The 22,187-nt window shown below is 47.3% G+C and overlaps 1 protein-coding gene across 2 annotated transcripts in view; it reads left to right on the top strand.

The window, feature by feature from the left end:
• LOC149349625 (high affinity nerve growth factor receptor-like) overlaps positions 1 to 22,187 on the top strand; it is a 339,259-nt gene that overhangs the window by 102,837 nt on the left and 214,235 nt on the right. The window contains exon 1 of one of the 2 annotated variants that reach the window (XM_089578662.1): positions 4,866 to 4,902. The exons of the other annotated variant lie outside the window; for it this stretch is intronic. The gene's annotated coding sequence lies outside the window, so the exon portion shown is untranslated. Of the gene's footprint in view, positions 1 to 4,865; positions 4,903 to 22,187 lie in introns of those variants that run through there. 2 annotated transcript variants of the gene reach the window in all.

Raw genomic sequence — 22,187 nt, 5'->3', positions numbered from 1 at the left:
CCCCGAGTGTTAAGAGATGAACAAAGAACGGTGAGAGTCTCCGTGTTGTATGGGTATCACGGGAGTTGTATGGGTATCACACAATGGTGCTCGGCTGCTGACCCAAAAGACGCGGGTTCGATCCCGGCCGCGGCGGTTTAATTTCTTTGGTGGAGAAATTCTGGAGGCCCGTGTACTGTGCGATGTCAGTGCACGTTAAAGAACCCCAGGTGGTCGAAATTTCCGGAGCCCTCCACTACGGCGTCTCTCATAGCCTTAGTCGCTTTGGGACGTTAAACCCCATAAACCAACCAACCAACACGCACGCACACGCACGAACGCATGCACACACACTCACACCCACACACAAACACACGCACGCACACACACACACTCACTCACACACACACACACACACACACACACACACACACACACACAAGCACGCGCGCGCATACACGCACACACGCGCGCACACGCGCACACACGCACACACACGCACACACATGCATACACACACGCGCGCGCGCGGGCGGACGGACATAAAACAGAGCTTTTGCCGCAACGTAAAACTGGCAAGAACAATTTAGTGCGCAGTAGCTCCTTAAACGCCTTCGAAAATGTAACCTTTCGGAGAACGTGTCAGCGTAGCCCTCCAAAGGTATTTTCCATTCCTGTCACCGCCCCCAGTTTCAGATGGATTCGCCAGTAAAAAGAAGTAAAAAGTAAAAGAGATGAATAAGAGAAAACGTTAGAAACAGCCTTGCCGCCTTGTGAAGGACGGGAGCTTGGTCGAGGACGTATTGATTGATGGAGTGCATTAACAGGCTTCGGACAAGGCCCGGAGCGCACCGCAAAACGCTGTCCACTTCCGAAGACCGCTAAATCGGCGCGGCGAAGGGACGCCCACGCACGTGTCACGTTTCGCAGGGGGTCCGCTTGCCGGGCTGCTGAAACGGTGTTTTGCGATTTAAGAGAGAGAGAGAGAGAGAGAGAAAAAAAAAGGAGAGCGGGAGAAGGTGCGGCGCCAGCGGCGGTCGGATTACAGCAGGGATTCCGCTTCCCATGGGTGGGGGGTGGGGGGGGGGGGGGGGAAGAAAAGCTGAGATGACAACTTTATTTACCTCGCTTGTATCAATTTCAAGAAAAAGATGGAGCGATGGTCCCCGAGGCCCCAAAATATTTGATGAGTTGGTATTGAGTCCGGCAGCTGCGCTTTTCGCGAACAGTTATCGCTTACTGCCAATACTGGCCAACACTGTAACCGTATATTGCTACAGATCTTGTGCTCCCAACAATGGGCTCCCCTTAAGCAGATATGCCGAACTACTTCCAAACATTTAGTCGGCTTCTCACAGATGCGATTGGAGGAAATAACACACAGCCTTTCCCCTGTGGCTCTTCTGCAAGTGACTGCAGCTGCGAGGGATCTCTACCTCCCCGCACAAAGCGACACCGGCGACGAATGTTAAAAGAAATGCAGAATTTTCGAACAAACCCTTCTAATTGCAGGTACCCTTGTAGCGTCTTCCCTCATTGTCAGTGATGACGGCAGTGAGGTTTCTGCCCCTGAGGCGGCGCAATGGCCTAGAGTACGGCCAGATGCGATTGTTAAAGTATAGTCCCAGCTGTTCTCGTGGAATGAAGGCATTCAAGTATTTCTGGGAATCCAAAGCGGACGTTACCGCTTCATGACAACGCGCCGCCTTATCCAGTGAAAGTGACTATGCGATTACTACCTCAGTCAAGCAATATTACGGGATGTGAAGGTACAAATTCGAGTAGGCATATGAACATAATCACTAGTCGTCGCGTTATTTTTGTGTTAAACTAAAATCTTTTTGACAAGCCTACATGTTTTCGTCGCCGTACTAGATTGCCTCAAGGGGCGCATACTGTATTCATCCCAAACGATCGGAAGAATGCTCCGGACCATGCTTTAAAAGCTGCATATGCGAAAGAATGCAAAGATTTCACTGCTTCGGTAATTTTTTTTTTTTTTGTGGCCATTAGTGACAAAATGCAATATTTGTTCTGGACGGCGACGCTAAAGGCAATTTCCCTCCGCCGTATCCTTGGCATGATCGTCGTCAGCATCAACATGATCAGCCTAACTGCATCACTGCAGAATAAAGCAGAAAAGTCAGTGAATAGTACACTTTGACACACATAAAGTGGAGCAACCTTTAGGGCAGAAAAATATTCTACATGCCATAAACAATACAACATATGAAGAAAAAATTGGAGGGGACACACAAACTCCGCCATAAGGGTATGACGCAATATCTTTAGTGTGTTACTGCCCATATAAGCAGCAATTGTCATTCTCTACTTAACATTCATAGATCCATGGGAGTCACTGATAGGAGTCATACCACTCCTGGCACAGTGGTGCAGCGGTTAAGCGATGCGCCACTGTCCTGCAATGGCATGGTGCTGCCACCCGGTGGGCCTTGTGGGGCTCAGGTTGCCTCCCCGAGCAAACTCTCACGACGAGTTATTAATTTCACTGCCACCTGCCACGGTGCGTAGTTCGCTCACAATACGGTGGGCAGGTTGTCATGACGCCACAAGGTCACGTGACTTAGGTGGCCACCTCCCTCCTTGGTTGCTTCTCTGAGGGTTTTTCGTGGATTTTTCGCTCGCGGTCAACGACGCCGACGAAGACGACGATGGATTTTCTGCGACACGAGCTCCTTAACGCCATCGCGTCCGAATTAAGTGAAAAGTTTCCTGTCAGTTAAACAAAAGTGGACATTACGATACACAGCACTCAGCTTCCGTGACAAAATGCGGATGTTATAGAAGGCGAATGTACAAGAGAGACAAGTACACGGAATATTGAATGCGTACTTAGAAAAGTTAAAGATAAACGCGCCTGAAATCAGAAAAGCAATAAGTACTGTACTATCTCCATAAAATTTAATCATTATATGACGTTTTCTTATACGACGTTTGCATATATCATCTTTCCGCTGCTCGTTATGCCCAACTCCCCCTGCTACAGCCTTCTCGCATAGATTATTTCATCGTTTGTCTCGATTGTCAGCGGAAGCACCGCTTGAGTGCCCTGATTCCCCTTTCTTTCCCTCTATTCCCTTTCGCTGCTTTGTGCACGGCGGATGGGAGATCGCCAAACGATCCACCAGTGGGCCGCGTGCGGAGGATGCTGCGTCCGGCCACAGCGCGCACGCGCGGGACCGCGGAACCAACCAGGCGCACGATCACGCAGCGTGACGGGTCCCCGCCATAAGCTATCCCCCCCCCCCCCCCCCCATGTCCCGGGTGGCGCGCCGCGCCGATGCCTTCTGACGTCTATCCCGAGCCGGCCGTCCAAACGAGAGCCGCTCCGATACGCCTCTTCCTGTGGCCGTGGCCGGTGCGCCGATAGTTCTTCCCCGACCCCGTCCGTGATTTGCTCCCAGCGCTCCGCGGTAACGGGGCTCCGTAATTCCCAGGGCCTGTTGCTTTGATGTCCCGAAGAGACGGCTTCAAGAGCCGCGCGGTGCAATGCGCCTATATTCGACCCCTGTCGTCTCCGTCTTGCGCTCGTCCCGGTGATCATCGCCGGGCCATCTGATTGTCCGCCAAGTGCCGCCGGTGCCGGAACCCGGCGACCCCCAAAACATCCGCGGCGATCAATCAAGCTCGTCAGTGGGACCGTATGTCCACGGCGGTGGTCTGCGGAAGTGTTTGGTTGGCTAACGCGTAGGGAGTAACCTGGAATTAGCTGCGCTCGTCCAGTGGCTTACGAACGGGCCTCCGTATTCTTCTATAGGCGTGTCGGCACTCCCTGCGCACTGATTTAGGTGAAGAAAGTTACGTGACATTGAGCCCCTAGAATGCGACTGACAAAAGGGGCTTTCATATTTTTACGCGACAGCATCCAACGTCGTGGCCGGGCAAGACACTGCCTGGTTGGTTCTGTTCTCTGTACGTGAAGAGAAGCGGAGCCTAGTAGAGCATAGAGGAACAAAATAAAACGAAAGGAACACGAGTGATCTTGCTGAAATATGCTATTACGGCAGTTGTTGCAAAGACTTAGTCCAGTAGTGGTGCTTTCAGAGTTGGCCAGTGACCAAAAATGCGTCGCTTTTTGCAACGAAACGTAGTCATTATGTGGCGCTCGCAATGACGTCAAGCCGCGCTACACCAATGAATAAGACTGAAGCGCCGAGATTATGATCCACTAACGGAAACCAACGCGATGCGCCAGTGGCTGGTATGGCTAAGTGTTCATACGGACGTCGTCGCAAATCTTGTTTTCCGCAACAGGAACGGAAACACAAAGAGGACAACAAAAAGTGACAAAAAAAAACGGCGATAGAAGGCGACAGTTGCGAAATGACGTATCAGATCCATCGATGGCAATTCGGTTGTGCCCAAAATTGGTCCGGAGAACTCTGGTGTTATTGCTCTTGCAGCGAGCAGGTGTGATGCTGCAGGACGCGAAGCGCGGCGAATTATTGCTTCCTGCAACGTGCCCGTCGCCCACTGACAAATTCCGATGCCGGAGGCTGCGCTCCTAGCTTCGAAAGCAGTGCTCCTGGAAGGCGATTCCAAAGAAAGCGGTCGGGCCTACACGTGAGCAGACGCGGTTCGCAGGTGTGTCGCCACGCGGCGTCCAATAGGCGGCTAAGTGGGCCATGATGATGAGGTATTTTTTTCCTTGTGTCCTGAGAAATTCTGACGTTCACTTTTTTTTTTTTTTAGTATACGTCAAGGCAATTCCTCGAAACGTCCACTTTTACGTAAAAATGTGTCTAAGTATGGCACGCGTACGTCAGTAATGCTCCAACGGTTTCGACATGGAAAGTATTCAATAAAACACACACATGCCTGACATTTCAGGTGGGCATCTCTTCATGCTTTGGTCGGGGAAGCAGTTTACGTAAGCCGTCCTGCCCTGCCTCCGAGAAATCCGTGAGTTCGTCGCGACGACGCTAGATGTCCAGTGTTCTTCCTCTCTCGCTCTCTCGATTTCGCTGCAAGCATCCCCTCTTCGCTTCACAACACTCAATTTGCTAAAAGAACCCCCGCTAACGATCACAGATGCAGTTTTATAGAAATGCTATCGTGCCAAATATAATCTTAATCTCTTTTAAAATGTAGAAAGGCATATGGAAGCGGCTTCATGGGAAAGGTCATTAAAGTCGGTTGCTGACCAGAATGAGGGTGGTTCGGTAAATTTGGTTTGGTTTATGGGCTTTAACGTCCCAAAGTGATCCAGACTATGAGGGATGTCATAGTGGGAGTCTCCAGATAATTTCGACCATCTGGGGTTCTTCAACGCGCACTGACATCGCACAGTACACGGGCCTCTAGCATTTCGCCTCCATCGAAATTTGACCGCCCTGGCCGGGATCGAGCCCGTGTCTTTCGGGTCAGCAGCCGAGCGCCGTAACCACTGAGCCACCTCGGGGGCCCATTCGACAAATTTAGCAATGCGGGCACGTGTACGGGTGCCCTGGATTTGAGGGCAGTGCAGTGTCGTACACGTCCAGGGGGTGGGGGAGCTAGCGATGCACTACGCATGGAGAAAGACTGTGAAACACGAGGTAACGAAGCGGCGGCGAAAAAAAATGTGGAAAAGACCGGATTTTACTTTTATGGCGATTGAGCTATCGCCATAAAAGTTTGGGGAAAGAATGAGCCTTGTGGTGCGGTTTTGGTCGGCTTTGAGTGCACAACCGAGATATCTCAGATAAAGGTTTCAGACTAGCGAAGCGTTTTCGAGCTCAGATCTGATAAACGATCCATATGCAACAAGTCTTAAATGAGATGTGTGATGTTAGTGACGTCGCAAGTAACCCGAGAATCTCTTTGCTAATAATATGGCCGCATGCGTGCGCGAGAACATATTGTTTTAAGGGGTAACACCAAGATATCATACATGATCGCGCTTTCTAAGGCGGTGTGCTAATGTGGTTCGAAAAATTGTGACAACAAAGGTATCGATCGAATCGACAGTCTTGACTTCAGTTTGGTTAGACGTCATGAGCCAGGAGTCACACCTCTCTCCTACACAGCTAAAGCAGTTTTAAGAGATTTTTTTACCTCTATCCAAAGTAAGGCAGAGTGAAAACCTATGTATTCAGTAACCAATCGAAACAGCAGGGCTCCCTGCAGTGTGTTCGCATAGGTGCGTTTCGCAGCCAGTGCAGTTGATATAAGAAACGCAACCTGCAGAGCGTACACCGTCGGCACGGTGTATAGGTTGTACTGAGCGCGACTGTAAGCGAAGCATCCTGCCCTCTTAGTGCTGCTCCAAGTGCATCCTTTTTTTACGGCGGCTATTTTAGGCAGGCCATCAGCATTTCTACTTTTCGTGCATGACATACCCTTCAGGGTATCTACACGAAATTGTATGCACCCGCTTCACGGCCCTACATGAATCCGCCATTCATCCTCGCAACTGATCTCGACAAGCGTGAAATGCGCTGCGGAATCGCCTCGAACATCGCAGAGAAAGCAAAGAAAAGTAGACTGGAGAGGATCTGACACTGAGCATGAAAAAAAAACAAAGCAGTTCAGAAAAAGTGCACGGCTTCTTCGGGGCCCCGTACTTGTTACGCAACGTAGTGGCAGCCCCTGTTATATATAGGTCCACGGGCAGAATTCCCTTTCTTTCCTCCCGGATTGCGGGGTTTTCTCGCAAGTCACGGTAAGGCGGCCACCAGAAATGCAAGAGCAAAGCGCGAGCGTACGGAGAGGGGGAAAAAACAAAAGGCGAAATGTTAAAGCAAGAGAAGTTTCTTCCTCAGTGTCTTCTATGTTTCTACTACTATCCATTGCCTCTCTGCGTCGCCGTTCTTGGTTTTTAGTTTTTCGGCAGCGGGCACTTACAGTCTGCGCAGAATTGATGCATGACGTCAAAATAAATCATACACTTTAGCAAGAAGATAACCGGAACGGATGCGCAGAGCGAGCCAAGGAACCTGGTGTTTCGCCTCAAAAACTGATGTCTTCAGGGCGCCGAATAAGCCGGCCGCCACCGGTTCAGTGCGAGCCGTGGCGTGCCAATATATACGGCACAAGAACCCCATGAAGAGGTACACACGTACCGCTATAAGAGCACTTCGTTACAATCTCCACGCTGGCGGCTTTTTCCACCCGTCTGGGTGCGTTCCTCTCAATCTCCGTATCCAACCAAAATTTGTGGCTTTTGATCATTTCTGTTTAACCTACTTGCGGTATGAGTTTGTTGAAAGATGCTGGGTGGGTTACGTGGCCTCTTCGTTCATTTTTTATTTACAGACGAAACGCGCCAAGTGGTGTTTCTTTTTTTTTCTGTCTTTTTGTAGTAATAGTGTGACGTGAGTACGCCGTGAAAAATTAATCGCGTTGAAGTTTCACCTGTACAAATTTCAGGGCGGGAAACGGAGCTGTTCGCTAACTTGCGGAAACAGCCGAGTGCACAAAAGGTGGTCAGGCTGAGCCGCCTACAACGCCGCGCCATTTCTCACAGCCTCGCTCCAAAGACGAAATGAGTTGCCCTCCCGCGCTTTCGAGTTTACCCTTTCTAGTCCTTTAACGTCCGTATTTACGGAGGATGTATTTGTCATCGGCAAGCTGCCATAAAAGAAGGATGACTCAGGTAGCAAACTGCGCAAGATATCTAAACCGTAATACATTCAGGAGTATTAGAAATTTTAACCAGCTTACCAAGAGCTGTTTTGTGAGAGAATACTTTTGCTTTACTATTTCGGAGTGTCTATCGTTCCGTCCAGACGGAACATTTGCTGCTGCTGCAGTTCCGTCCAGACGGAATATTTACTGCAGCTAGAGTTCCGTCCATACAATAGACAGTTTTATTTCCACGTACGTAGAAGCTTCACGTAAGTAGAGCGCTTACGGGTCACCAGCGCGCATGCGCAGAACGTGAAGTGTCTGTGTGGATCGCACGGACGTACGTGAGATTCGGATCTTTGCGTTGCGGTCTCCACGTTGCTTGCGTACGTGGCGTTGGCAAGATGGCGGCGCCCTGCCCGTCCGCTTCACAACGATAACAGCTTCTTCGCTAATCCCTCGACGTGGTATCGTGCTGTAAGCTGCTGTATTTGCCTTCAGTTCGTCCATTGTTGCTCTCGCATGACGTTTTAGGTGAGAACTAGCTTTTGTTTTCCAGATAGAAATCCGTTTCAGCAGCTTCTAAGCCTGACGGAGAAGCGTTTGTGGTCGTCACAGCAACGTGTGTGCCGACGGTCTCGCGAGACCACGCGAAGCTCAGAACCTAGCGGGATATCGCGAGACCCTCGGCACAGTAAGCGGGAAAAGCATAACGGTGCACGTTTTGGCGCCATACGCAGACGTCATCAACATGAGTGGGACACCAGCGCGCCTTCGCTTCTCGAAAAGCAATGATTTAAATATGATGCGGGGCGTGAAAGAATGCAATCCCTTTGAAGATAACATGCAACATACAGTTCGGTGGAATAAAATTGCTTAACGATTGTCAGAAGACAGGGGGAAAGGGTTTACCGCCCGCACTGCGGCTTGGCCTGGCTCCGCTCCAAGCAGCTCGACTAAGCAAAATTAGTTTTCGTTATCTGTACTAGATGGCGCGGCTCAACTTGATAGCGCATTTTTTAGGTTATATGGCAAATCTACACAGTTTGCGTCCCGTACGTGTAGCTAAACTGTACGAAGCGACACGAGCGTAGGCTACGTAGACTGCCCACGTTTACGTGCGTGAAGGTTCTTTGTACGTAAAACTAAAACTGTCTAATGTCCGTACTGTCCATACGATACAAAATGGGTGATTTCTAACATATAAAGCACTTCTTTGCCTCTGGAATAACCAGTTGATAAAGCTGTATCCAGATGTTCTCTCTACGCATGTATACGGCACCAAAATATCTGTCCGCGTACTGCGTTTAGTTGCATCCTCGAAGCTATAACTTCTGTGCATGCATGCAGGATCGGGAAAATGATATTGTTAGAAGCAGATTGCAGAAACTCTTCGCGAAGTGATGTGAAGCCCTGTCTGTTTGTGCTGCATGATGACGTAGCGCGAAAAAGACTAAGACGTACACAAACGGTCAACAAGGATTATGCAAATGCACCAACAGACCCAAGTAAAAAATTCGCTCTATTGCCATTTCTCACTAACTGCTTGGAAAATCAAATGATGCAGCAGAATATCCTGTCACACATTAGGCGGAACAGGATTGCCACTTTTTTAAATGGACATGCAAAAGTCTGCAAGCAAACCGGTTTCCCAATCCCTAACGCCAGCTTTAACTCCGTCTGGGGCCTTGGACACAACCTTCCAGACAACGGAAAGCGGTGAAAGCGCTCCTGACTTTCTTAAGGGACTCGGGGTTGCATTCCCGCCTATAATCTTTAAGTTTTCAGTGCGCGCCCTCTGTCCCTGTGACATAGTGGTCGCTGGTCACTTAGAAGACTCATTTCCTTGCCGCTCTTTTTCCTTTTTTCCCCTTTGTTCCCCTCCCCAAGTGTAGGGTAGCCAACTGGGCATCGCCTGGTTAACCTCCCTGTCTTTCCGTCCTTTTCTCTCTCTCTCTCTCTCTCTCTCTCTAACTCCGTCTGGACATAACTCTCGTGGCAGATAATGCTGGACGGAACTGTATTGAGGCAATCAACATCGCATTAAAAAAAAAACTGTATGGTGTCAGATACAGTTCCGTCTGGACGGAACCCCATCGCTACATGCAGTTCTGTCTGGACGGAACTTTGGCGCAAGTTGTAGTTCCGTCTAGACGGAACTCTAGCGCAAATTGTAGTTCCGTCTGGACGGAACTGTAGCCACAGCCTTACTATTTTTCTCGCAGACATTCGAAGCCTTACTATTTTTCTCGCAGACATCGTCATCTCCTCAGAACGAATTCGTGGCATTATTAACCAACTTAAAACGCCATCCTCTTGTGGTATCGATGGCCTCAGTACTAAATTCTTGAAAAATACCGTAGAATATTCTTCCATTATACTACATTGTATTTTTTCGCAGTCTTTAAACCATCACACCCTTCCTAATGACTGGCTCACCGGCAAAGTAATCCCAGTGCACAAATCAGGGGAAACGCAAGATCCACGTAATTATCGTCCCATCTCACTTACTTCCGTTCCATGTAAAGTTCTAGAGCACATCATATTTAGTCATCTTGTTAATTTCCTAGAATCAAACCAGTTCTTTACTCCGAAACAGCATGGTTTTCGCAAATTCTTCTCGTGTGAAACGCAGTTAATGATTTTCACTAACGACTTGCATGTTTCTTTAGACTCTGGACTCATTACTGATTGCTTATTCTTAGATTTTTCAAAAGCCTTCGATAAAGTCAGTCATTCTCTTTTACTTTTAAAACTGAGCCAACTTAACATTGACCCTAATGTACTCAATTGGATTCGTGCCTTTCTTAGTAACCGTACTCAGTTCGTCTTCGCCAATAACCACGACTCATCACCAGTGCCAGTACATTCAGGTGTGCCCCAGGGGTCGGTTCTTGGCCCGTTATTATTTCTAATATACATCAATGACTTACCTTTAAAGATTTCATCTAACGTGTGCTTGTTTGCTGACGACTGCGTAATTTACAGAGTAATTAATAACACTGATGATATTATTCAGCTACAGACAGACTTAAATAAAACTTATGACTGGTGTAAATCGTGGAAAATGGAATTAAACATATCTAAATGCAAATGCATGCGCGTAACCCGTAACCAGCAAACGAGCCCAGATTATTTTATTAACGACACTCAGCTGAATCCAGTCTCGTCTTACAAGTATCTTGGCGTTAATGTTTGTTCTAACCTTTCTTGGAAAGCTCATATCAGGTTCATTAGTTCAAAGGCTAACCGCATGCTAGGGTACGTCCGCAGGAATTTTTCATCCTCTCCACCTTCATTGAAAATGCTACCGTATGCTACACTCATTCGTCCGCAACTAGAGTACGCATGTTCAATTTGGGATCCTGACACCATCACATTAACAAATGAACTCGAGGCCATGCAGAATCGAAGCGTCCGTTTAATCGTTGGAAACTACCATCGCACTGCCAGTGTAACAAAAATGAAATCTAATCTTAAACTCCCCTTACTCTCCACTCGCCGTAAGCTTTCACGCATTTGCCTCTTCCATAAAATTTACTATCACAATCCTTGCCTGAAAGCCATCTGTGTAAAGGCACCATCTTTCATCTCGCCTCGCATAGACCACAATCAAAAAGTAGCTGTTCCACACTGCCGCACAGTGACCTGCTCTAATTCCTTCCTCCCTAAAACATGCCGTGACTGGAATAATCTTTCACACACAGCCACCTGTGTTAGCGACACTGCGCGTTTTAAAAGCAAATTACTCGCACTGTTAGAATCAGACCAATTGTGATATGTTGTTTACTCATATATAGACTACATAAGGTTTCTTTTTTTGTAATCCTTGTATTCTTTTTACTCCTGTACTTTTGTTCTCAATGTTTTCGTCCTCTGTCTCTAGGATCTTTCAATATTGTTCGTATATATATAGCCCTGTTTTTGATCTATGTATTGTTTTCTTCACTGTCCCACCCCCTCTGTAATGCGAAAGCCCTGAGGGTAAAATAAATGAAATGAAATGAGTCTCTTAATGCACCACTGGGATTTTGTTTTGCATGCTTTACCGCGTTTATAGCCTCCAGGCCTTCTAAGAGAGAGGTTGTTACACACCTGATACTTGGTGCCCCAATTAGCAGGAGTAATCTTCGCAGTATTCGAAGCAAAGATGGGGCAGTTGTTGCTGAGAAAATGCACCTCTGTCACAAAAGAACGAAGAGGGACAGTGGGAGCCGAAGCCAGTAAATTAGGTGTATTGACTCCGATTTACCGTGGCAAGGCGATTATGAGGAAAACACTAGATAAACAAAAGCAAAAACAAATGTGGCAAAGATAATAATAATAAGAAGAAGAAGAATAAGAAGAATAATAAGAATAAGAATAAGAATAAGAATAAGAATAATAATTAGAATTAGAATAAGAAGAAGAAGAAGGGGAGGAGGAGGAGGAGGAAGAAGAAGAGGAGGAAGAAGAAGAAGAGGAGGAAGAAGAGGAGGAAGAAGAGGAGGAAGAAGAAGAGGAAGAGGAGGAGGAAGAAGGAGAAGAAGAAGAATTTTGATCTCTCTCCCCCCAAAAAAATGAAGCGAAGGGAAAGCTACTGAAAGTGAAAAGCAAAAAAAAAATTCTCTATGCTCCTTGGTTTCAGTGACTGTTGGCTTCTGTCATGTACTCTCGATAGAGTTTGGACAGTTTGAGTTTTCTACATCTTTTAAACGTGTGTCATCCACGACGTGTTTCGGTTCTGGCTGCTGCTTCAGTGATCTGCATGCGCATAGCTGCAACGCACACCATGCCCCCCAAAATGAGACAGAGAGTGTCTCTGGTGTCTACACGTGATCTAGGCGGCCGAATACAAGTGTAACATTTTGCGCCTTCTCCGGTCTGCCTAATAAAACACGTTGCGGGGCTAGTTGGTGATGCGTTTTCTTTTCTTGAGATTTAAACAGCGCTACATTTTTAGACGAATACACTGATAGACATGGCAGGGCGCTGTCCTGTTATGTCTATCTGTGTATTCGTCTAAAAATGTAGCGCTGTTTAAATTTCCGGTCTGCCGATGCCCCCCCCCCCCCCTCCCCCGGCGCTAAAGGCGAGTAGCATGTGCAGGTAACCCCATATTTCTTGTAGTTAAAGGGAAACTGCATAGATTTCAGATTTCGATGAGCTTAAATGGGTCGAATGTGTGAAACTTGCAGGCAAAGCGCCGGGTTGGGGGGGGGGGGGGGGGGGGGGGGGGCATAATGGCGTCATCTACGGTGTTGGTACATTCTCAACGCAGAAACGCTTCCTTTGAAGGAAGGAAACCAACGCCACCGAATACGAAGATTGTGAAGCGGTGTTTGGCGGAATCCGAAGACGGATGGCCGGGTGTGCGGCAGAATGCAGCGGAAATTAGATATCTTATCTTACCGTTCGCGACGTCATTCCGACCTTCTTCGCACTCCTTTAATGCTGTGAGGTGAAGCCAGAGCTGAATTCGTTGATTTTGTCGTGCATTGCCCACCGCCGCATTGTCCAGACTCCTCCGGCACCACTCGTTCCTCGGGGCTGTGAATCTAAGCGCGCGCCTATTGCAGCGAATCATACAATAGTCGGTAATACATGGATTCCATAGCACATAAGAGCTTGCTAAAGCATATATGCTTAGACCAGAAAATTCATTAACCAGGGTGTGCACTGAATGAATCGGACTTGTAACGATAAGAACAGCTCCGAAACCAGTGGCATGTCTCACGACTAATAATGGCACGAAAGGGCTACGCGTCGCTTCTGTATACGCTAAACATTTAAAAACAAGAGGCCAAGAATGGATTAGGTCCTTCGTATGGTTCATCACATCCACTTACGTACGGTGCGCCTGAGACTACGTAAAGCAAGTGCGAGCGCTCGCACAATCTTCAAGCGCTCTTTAACAAGTGCCGCAGCGAACATTTCTCCCGGCATCTGTCGAGCGGCGAGTCGGGTCGCAGGAGGAAAGGCGCGGGCGTCTAACGCCGTTCAGGACACTCACCGCGCACGCCAATTAGCGGCCTGCAATCGACAAGGGCACAACAACTGCTGCGATGTTTCCGGAAACGTCTTTGCCACCTGCAATTAGCCGCTCTGGTCCTATCGTTCTCCATCGCCTGCACGCCACTCTCACGGCAACACGAAAGGAAACATACGACCGAACCTATTGCCGGAAGGCTATGGAGCCTCGGCAGTGACAGCAAGAAGTGACTGCGCCTGGCAAGCTGGGGCTCTACCATTAATCCATCGAGATCGCCACGGCCGCCAGAGGTTTGTGGCAGCAAAAAGACAAAATGGCGATGCGATACGAGCGCGTAAAATAAGCCCCACTGCATTAGGCCTGACGAAGTTGTCGCCACGTGGACGTCGTAGCTCAATTAAAATTAGAGTTGTTTACAGTTTCCGAGCTAGATTTTCGAAGAAACTGGAGGAATGTAATCCTCAAGCGTTAGTGAATTAATTGAGATGTTCGTGGAACCGTCAGCGAAAAGCCTCAGTGATATAACGCAGCTGTAAGTTACGTAGAAAATCCTCAAGAGTTAGAGACGGTATCACTGGTTGCGCCTCACAGCATATTTGATAAATATGAGTGTGGCACAACATTCTCTTCGTTTTGCGTCAACAAAATAGAATTTTGGAATGGAGTTTGACTACGCTGAGAGTGCATGAAATGGAAGCGTCATGCAACAAGGTTCCTTACCATATTATTAATCGCAATAGTGGCCCTACACGAAACTATCCCGCTACACATATTCTTCTTCAATGTCCGCCCCTGATTCTGATAATCAAGGCCCATCAGGCACGTGAAATATCTGTAATGCGCAGAAATTTTCGGCGCTTAGCGTATGCCGGTATTTCCGCCATGCAATCTGTGCAATTTTTTGTTTTTAATTTGATCAAATCTTGAGAATAATACACGGTGTGAGTTCCTTCATTTTTGTGCTCAATGTAAACGCGTTGCCACTTCAAAGACGAAGGAAATGGAAGATATGAACAAAATCAATCCTTCAGTTATACGCAGCTAATCCAGCGAGCGAAGCATCTTTGTTTCGATTTTTTATTTTTCCCCCACGTGTCAGACGCCAACGCATCTCCCTCAACATGCTGCTCAAGTTTAGATGAGCGTCGTTCTGTCCATTTCCTCTCGGTTTCCTTTCCACCAGTTTCATCCACTGGTTGCATTTTCATTTTAAAGTTGTTCTACTGGTTGCGGAAGAGTGGGATCGTCTATGGCGTCGTCTTGCGATCACGCTGAGATAGGTCCTCCTTCCGGCTTACAGAAAAGCCTAAATTATTTTGATGCCACCCAATGCGCTGGGAGACTCAAGAGCCCGAAATAAACAAAAGAGAAGTTAGTCTACGTGACAAACAGTCCAACTAGAGCAGGGCTATTCCAGGAAAAAATACTTACACTCTTTCATCGAGCGCTGCTGTACACGGCTGGTGCTGATTCCGTCGTCGTCCATGCTCTCGCGCTCTACCTCTCTGCCTCTCTTTCTCTCTACTATTTTTCTTTCGTTTTTTTTTTCCTATTTTGGTTCCGTGACGAATCCAAAGGTGGCTGTGCAGTTTAATGCGGCACCGATGTCAGGGGAACGCTGGCTGAGAGAAAAGGGAAGAGGAGGAATTAGAAAGTGTTGCTCCTTCTACATTTCCGGAGGAGCCACCGCTTCCGTTATCCCGCAACCCTCGATTGCTACCTTCCTGAAAGCGGTGCACTTTGTGCTTTCCGGTGAGCGCCCGCGACCGCATTGAAAGTCTCGCGCCTATCGCAATCGATGTATCGAGCCCATGTGTGCGTGCGTGCGTGATGACTGTCGAGCCCGGGCCTGGAAGGGAGAAACCGCGGAACGAATTTGCGTGCGCGTTTCCCTCTGGCAACAACGGTGGTCGGAGCCTTTGTGCAATTGAATACGCGATTTTCCCTCAGAGATCTCACATTCCCCTTTCATGCCTGCGCTCTTCGCTCCTCGGATTTCTCGGTCGCTCCTGTAAAGCTGTTTGCGGCGCCCAGGAAAACTGAATTCGCGGAATTTGCAGAGGAAAGCGAACGCCACTTTTTCTCCGGTTGCTGACGCCCGCCAAGTGTCAAAATATTGGCAGGGTGTTGTTAATTCGTTCCCGTTTGCGCGTGTCTCCGCTTGTCAGATTACCGTGAAGCCGAATATATTTCTCAGTCTTACTTAACTCTTGTCACGAATGCAACCTCCGCACATGTGAGAATGATGAAATTTCCCCCTGATTTTTTTTCTCCATAGCTCTTAATAAGCGCGCCCCACTGCTGCAGCTGTAATGCGGTTGGAAATGACAGAGTAGTTACCGCGCTTTCATCCAGTCATCACAGCCATTTCAGGCGCTCTGTACATAGTTGGGTTCATTGCAAAGTCGCAGCTTTTTGTAGAAGTGTGACACCAATAAAATCCATTTATTTGTGCCATACAAATCGAGAAACATCTATGTCATGACTGCAATGAATTTAAATTATATACCCAGGTCAGTAAACAACATTTCAGAGAGATGAGAACCTAACCTGACGGGCTTCAAGATTGCAGTGCAGGCTTATTTTGCCAGTTTATTTTAGGTTTATTACGCTACGTGTACCTTCGAAAAAAGAAAATTTTATTTCGGTACAAAATCTTCACACTAGTGATCAACAGCAAGCGGTAATCTTCCACCACCAGAATTCATGCATGTACACAAAATTGTACAAAGTTCTTCGGAGGAACTCAACTGCATGCTTCCCGTCAATGCGTGTCTGATACGCTGAGCAGTATGTATGTATATTTTCAAGTCGCTAGCGTTATTCCCTGAAATATTTTCTTTGCTGCTCATTCTGAAAAAAAAAGAATGCACCTTACGTCGGAAATGTAGCCCAAAACCCACTTTATATTAGTTTGGGAGCCATTCCGCACGGTGAATCTGCATGACCCTGCAGAAAAATGAACGAATAAAACGATCGTGAGTATTGTGTTTCAGCCACCTTTTAATATCTGTCTAAGGAAGTGAAGGAAGAGATGCGTTCAGGACAACGGGACAATGTTGCCACATCAGGAAGTATGAGAATGCTGGCAGAATAGAAGCAGCCGCTGGTAAGCATTCCATTCACAAAGGAAGCCACGTGTGTGATAGCCTGGCGTAAATAGGTGCTACGAAACGTAGGTGACTTACCGAGAACTTTATCTTCCATAGGTAATTGAATCGTTTTCAAAAGGTGCGCTGTACCGACCACAGGATGGTAAGGTATCGAATTAGCCTTGAATTGGAGAGGGAACGGAAGAAACTAGTGAGGCGGAAGCCCATCAGCGAGTTAGCGGTAAGAAGGAGAGGAGAGGAATACAGCATCTCGCCGCAAAACAGGTATTCGGCTTTAGCTCCGGAAGACGACATTAATGCTCAATCAATGAACGATAATTTCACACTTGCCATTACAGCCTGTGCTGCAGAACTAAACGGTAAGATGGTTAGACAGGATACCGATACCGACAACCTCTCTCAGAAGAAATATCTAATAAGAAACGTCAAAGCATGAAAACATATAACCCATCATGACAGAATAGAACTGGAAGAGCTTAAAAGCTAATCAATAAAAGGAAGGTAACCGACATAAGGACGTTTGGCAGGGCGAGAATCAGCATGCTTTAAAGAACGGAGGTTGCATAAAAGCGGTGAAGAAGAAACTAGCCATCGGCAAAAATAAGATATATGCGTTAAGAGACAAAGACGGCAATGCCATTATCGATAATGGATAAGATAGTTGAAGTAGCCGCAGAGCTCTACACAAATCTATATAGTAGTCAATGTAATCAGGGCGCTAATGAGAGCGGTATTAAGGTACAGCAATGCAACATCCCACCAGTAACGAAAGAAAATGTAAAGCAAGCCTTAGGAGCAATGCAAAGGAGGAAGGCAGCTGGTAATGATCATATAACAGCAGATCTGCTGAAGGACGGAGGAGAGATTGGGCTAGAAAGGAGACGAACTGCAAAGCATGATCACAGAGTTAGACTAGCAGAGCAGAACTGTGGGTCTAAAAATTAATATGGAGAAAACCATAGTAATGTTCAATAGTCTCGGAAGGAAACAACAGCATACGGTTGGCAGCAAGGCGCTGGATGTAGTGAGGGGATACGTCTACTTAGAGCCGGCAGCAACCGCAGATCCTGATCACGAGAGTGCCCATTTGGCAAGTTCTATCCGATCACGAATGGCAGTTTACCAATATTTCTCAAGAGAAAAGTATATAGCAGCTATATCTGACCGGTACACGCATATGTTTCAGAAACTAACAGGTTTAACTTAAACTGAGAACAACGCAGCTAGCTATAGAAAAGATGATCATAGGTGCAACGTTAAGGGACAGGAAGAGGGCATAGTGGGTCAGGGAACAAACGCGGCTTGATGACATCCTAGTCCAAATCAAGAAGAAATGTGCTTGGGTAGAGCATCAGATGCGAAGGCAAGATAACCGCTGGTCGTTAAGGGTAGCGGAGTAGATTCCAAGAGAAGGCAAGAGTGGCAGTAGGTGTCAGAAAGTTAGGTGGGCGGATGAGATTAGGAAGTTTGCGGGGATAAGGTGGCAACAGCTGGCACAGGACCGGGTTAATTGAAGAGATATGAGAGAGGCTTTTGTCCTGAAGTGGACCTACTCAGGACGATGCTGATGATGATGATCATAATCGTCGTTAGTATTATAATCACACGAGGAGGCGTGGAGGACCCCTCTTTGCGCGATGTCGCATCGGTAGATGCGACAAGAAACAAGAGTTGCCGTACGAATCGGAGCTGCACGGTTCGGCGACGTGTAACAGCTAGCTCATTCGCCGCGGCACAGGCGCCAATGCACCGTCGGTAAACGGCGCTGAACAACAGAGGAGGCGGTGCAGCTTCGACACTTCACTGGAAATGCCGATAAGCTGCCTTCTCAAGCAGCGGGGGTGTTTTTTTCTTCTTTCCTCTCAACGTTTTCATGCATGGCTTTTTGAAATCAGAGACAAAATGAAGGCTGAAATGCGGGATTAATTCTTGGAATCTCAAAAAAGGCATCCACCGTGGGTAAGAGGCTCAAACAAGGTGAAGAGCCCTATATGCCGCCTTTTAAACAAGCGAAGGATGAGGCGAGTGTGCGCTCTTAGTTTGTTTTTATCTTTATGCTCTACTTTCAAGCAGAAAACTCATTTCAGTAGCGTGAGGCTGCACTTATTCAGGACTTGCATCATTTTTAAGCTCTACCTTCTTTTGTGCAGTTTTGAGAAATGACAAAACTTTCTCCACAGAGCCCTTTCGCCACGTAAGGAATCTCTCGGGAGGGCATATCTAACGCGCAGTCTCGAGGCGACAATTTTCGCTTCTCAATTGCCTCAAGCGCTGATCATAGAGAGAGGCAAGTAGAAAACATCTGTGTAAAGCAGGGCAGAGAAAGACAGAACGAATAATCTGAGCACACATTCCGCATTGATTTCTTTGAGCATTACTGACTGTCAAAAATGCAACTCCATTGTTCCAGGCGCGTAAGCTACCCTGCGAATCTTCCATGAACCATCACAACTACACGACGAATTTAAAGTAGCAAAAAGATGAAGTCGTGAAAGCGTCATTTGACGAACTATTTCCGGCAATGCTTCCGGCTGTTTGAAAAGCCTGCGCGTGACGTATGTCTTGTGGCTCCATAAGGACTCGACGCTTCGCGCCAGCTCACGAGCCTAAATTTTCCTATTCACGAGTTGCCGCACAATTTCGGAGTCTCGCTGCTATATTGCAGATTCACCCATGCTGTCGTCGATGAAAACATACGTCCCAGCAACCGATTTATTACATCTTGCCTTAAAAATCGTCAAAATCAACTGTGTCTAAGGAAGTGTTTCGTATCCAAAGAAAAATGTCGGCTTTAAAAGCATTTTTGGTCCGTCGGAACCTGAAGAAAACAAAACTCCTCACTTGTTCTAAGAAGAGAGAGCAGGAAGCGGCACGCTTGAAAGCTGGAAATGCTAGCGATAAGAACTTACCACAAAAAAAAAAAGTACCGTGCACTCTTGGTACACATAATTTACAACAGTAGGTGCAAGTATATTTCCGCAGACTTGGCGATGTTTTCAATGCACTGTGCATTTTACACAAACCCATGAGCCACTCCAAAGCGTACACCCGACCATTGACAATGGCCATCGCCATGGCCATTGACAATCCCATTGGCAATCCATTGACATTTGAGTTTACAATCACATAGCCTCTCTTCGTTTGTGACATCACGACAAGTATCGTTTGTGACAAGTATGTTTGCGACATCACGAGCTTAGTGTTTCCCACATAAATCTTTTAAAGGACAGCTGCAACGCTTTTTGAGAATTCCACAAAATTCAATTAGGATTCAAATCTACATAGGCTGTAGGTAAAGCATGGCAATTCTTTTTAGCGTTAGCTTTTAAAATGGTGGCGTAGTCGACAATTAAACCTCAGGCTTCTCCTCGCAGTATTGGGGGAGTGTGAAGCTCAGTGAATACGCCACGGACGGGGAGATTTCAAATTTCCTCTTCCTTCGCCCGCAATTAGCCGTGCGTCGTCGGATGCCACCAAACAACGCTCCGCAAGCGCTGCCTTCGATGGCGTTGATTTTCTTCCTTCAAAAGAAAAGTGTTTCTGAGCTGTAAATGTATGGGCACCATAGATGACGTCATCATGCGCCCCCCAACCAGAAATGCGCGCTGCGGAGAAGCTTGAACGCCGCTGCGGTTCCAATCCTCGACTATGTCGCCATTTCTAGCGCTATCCCTAAAAGACTTCGCATGCTTTACCTGCACATTCCGCATACTCGAAAGCTTTAAGCTCGTCGAATACTAAAACCTTTTCAGTTGCCCTTTAACTAAGGTCACAAGGACGGAAAACTTAAAAAGGAAGTTGCACAGAAACAATGTGCAACACGACTGCCCAATTTAATGGAAATGACTTGGACAGAGAGGGGAGGCTGGAGTAAGAGTTTCGGTAAAGTAGAGGAGAAGTTGGTAAGTCTTGAGCTTTAGTGAGGAAAATTACGGTACAGGACTGGCCAGTTATTGAATGCACTGCTGAAAGCACTCCTGATATAAGTGCGCTTCTGAATGCACTTCTGATATGAGTCCTGCAACTTCTCTCGGCATTTCAGGAAAAAGAGCTTTGGTTGTGCATCAAACCGTCCGTATTCAAGAGCTGCGACATATTGCGGGCAAAAAAAAAAAATGTGGCCTTCAAGTGTTTCTTGAGATTCGGAAACAGACGATAGTAGCTAGGAGCTAGATCGGGTGTGTAAGATGGATGTTGCACGATATTAAATTTGATATTGGCCAGTGTCTGAAAATTATAGAACATTTGTGCTGAGGCATTGTCATGCATGAACAGATCTGTCATGGACAGCTTTCCTCGACGTTTCTTGACCACCTCCTGCCTGACTGGGCTGCTGATGCTAAGTCCACGGCACCCACGTCTTGGTAATCCACAAACACATCTCCATCCCTGTTCCGAAGCACGGGTGCCATCACCCAGCGGGTGACCTTTCCGTTCAGGATTTCTTCGGTCGGAGTGGACGCAGGTATCTTCACTCCCTACACTGGTCTTTGGGTCTTGGCTGCACGATAGGCTGTGACTTTAACGAACAGTGACGTTTTATAGTGACTTCAATTTTCTGTTACTCTCCTTTCTCTTTCTTTTTTTTATCCCCTCACCCCCTTCCCCCCGTGTAGGGTAGCAAACCGATTATTCTTTCGGTTAACCTCCCTGCCTTTCCTCTTCTATATCCTCCTCCTCCTCCTTGGAATAATAAAGAAATAATCTTGTATCATCCAATGTCAGAAGCTTGCGCAAAAAACTCGCTTTACCTGCCTCAAAATGCCGAAGAATTGCCTGAGAAGTCGCCATGCGTTCATACATCCCCCCAGCACTGAGGCGTTCGGAGACCTGCTCTGCAGAAACCTTCGCCATGTATAGAACATGAGTTGGTATGTAAATCGCGCGCTCTCGAGAAATCTTTGCCGCATAGCGTGACATTTGCTATGCAGCTAGCCGACATCCTTCTATTTCCGTGAACGGTATACATATTTTCAAAAGAGGTCGCATCCACACGCCTCCCAGGAAGTTTTTCATCTTCAGCGCCGAAATGCCCTGTGCGGGATCAAGTCACCCACCGTTCCACTGGTGGCATCCGAAACGGCAATCTCTGCTACAACTGCTGCCAAAGCACCGAAAACGTCCTTTGCAGTCTTCATTTGCGCTGAGAGAAAATTCCTCACAGCAGGGCACTCCTGCGGTGTGAAGTCCGTAGCTATCGCCGACTCGTTCAGTTCACCCCCCAAAACAAATATGGAAATACTGGGTTAGTCAGATGAAATCCGGCCAAGGATGTTGTGTGCTGATATAGCTCTTCAACACTATATCTAAAGTTGTTATTGTACATTTGGGCCAGTGTGAAGCGCAAGACTTATCTGCAACCCCTCGTACGTGAACCTCGAAGGGCCCCAGGAGTTGCCCTTTAACGCTCATAACATTAGAGGAAAGTGATCATGCACTAGTTAAATTTGAGCCACAAACTTCTGCATATCGAAGTCAACGGCTTATTCGCTGCGGCATCAAAGCGCTCCTGTATCAATTGGCACCTGATTAAGTCACATGTATTCGATTGCCTG

Source organism: Amblyomma mixtum, chromosome 3, assembly GCF_055824585.1.
Source record: "Amblyomma mixtum isolate Tamu chromosome 3, ASM5582458v1, whole genome shotgun sequence".
Taxonomy (NCBI): domain Eukaryota; kingdom Metazoa; phylum Arthropoda; class Arachnida; order Ixodida; family Ixodidae; genus Amblyomma; species Amblyomma mixtum.
This window is presented reverse-complemented; position numbering and strand designations above follow the sequence as displayed.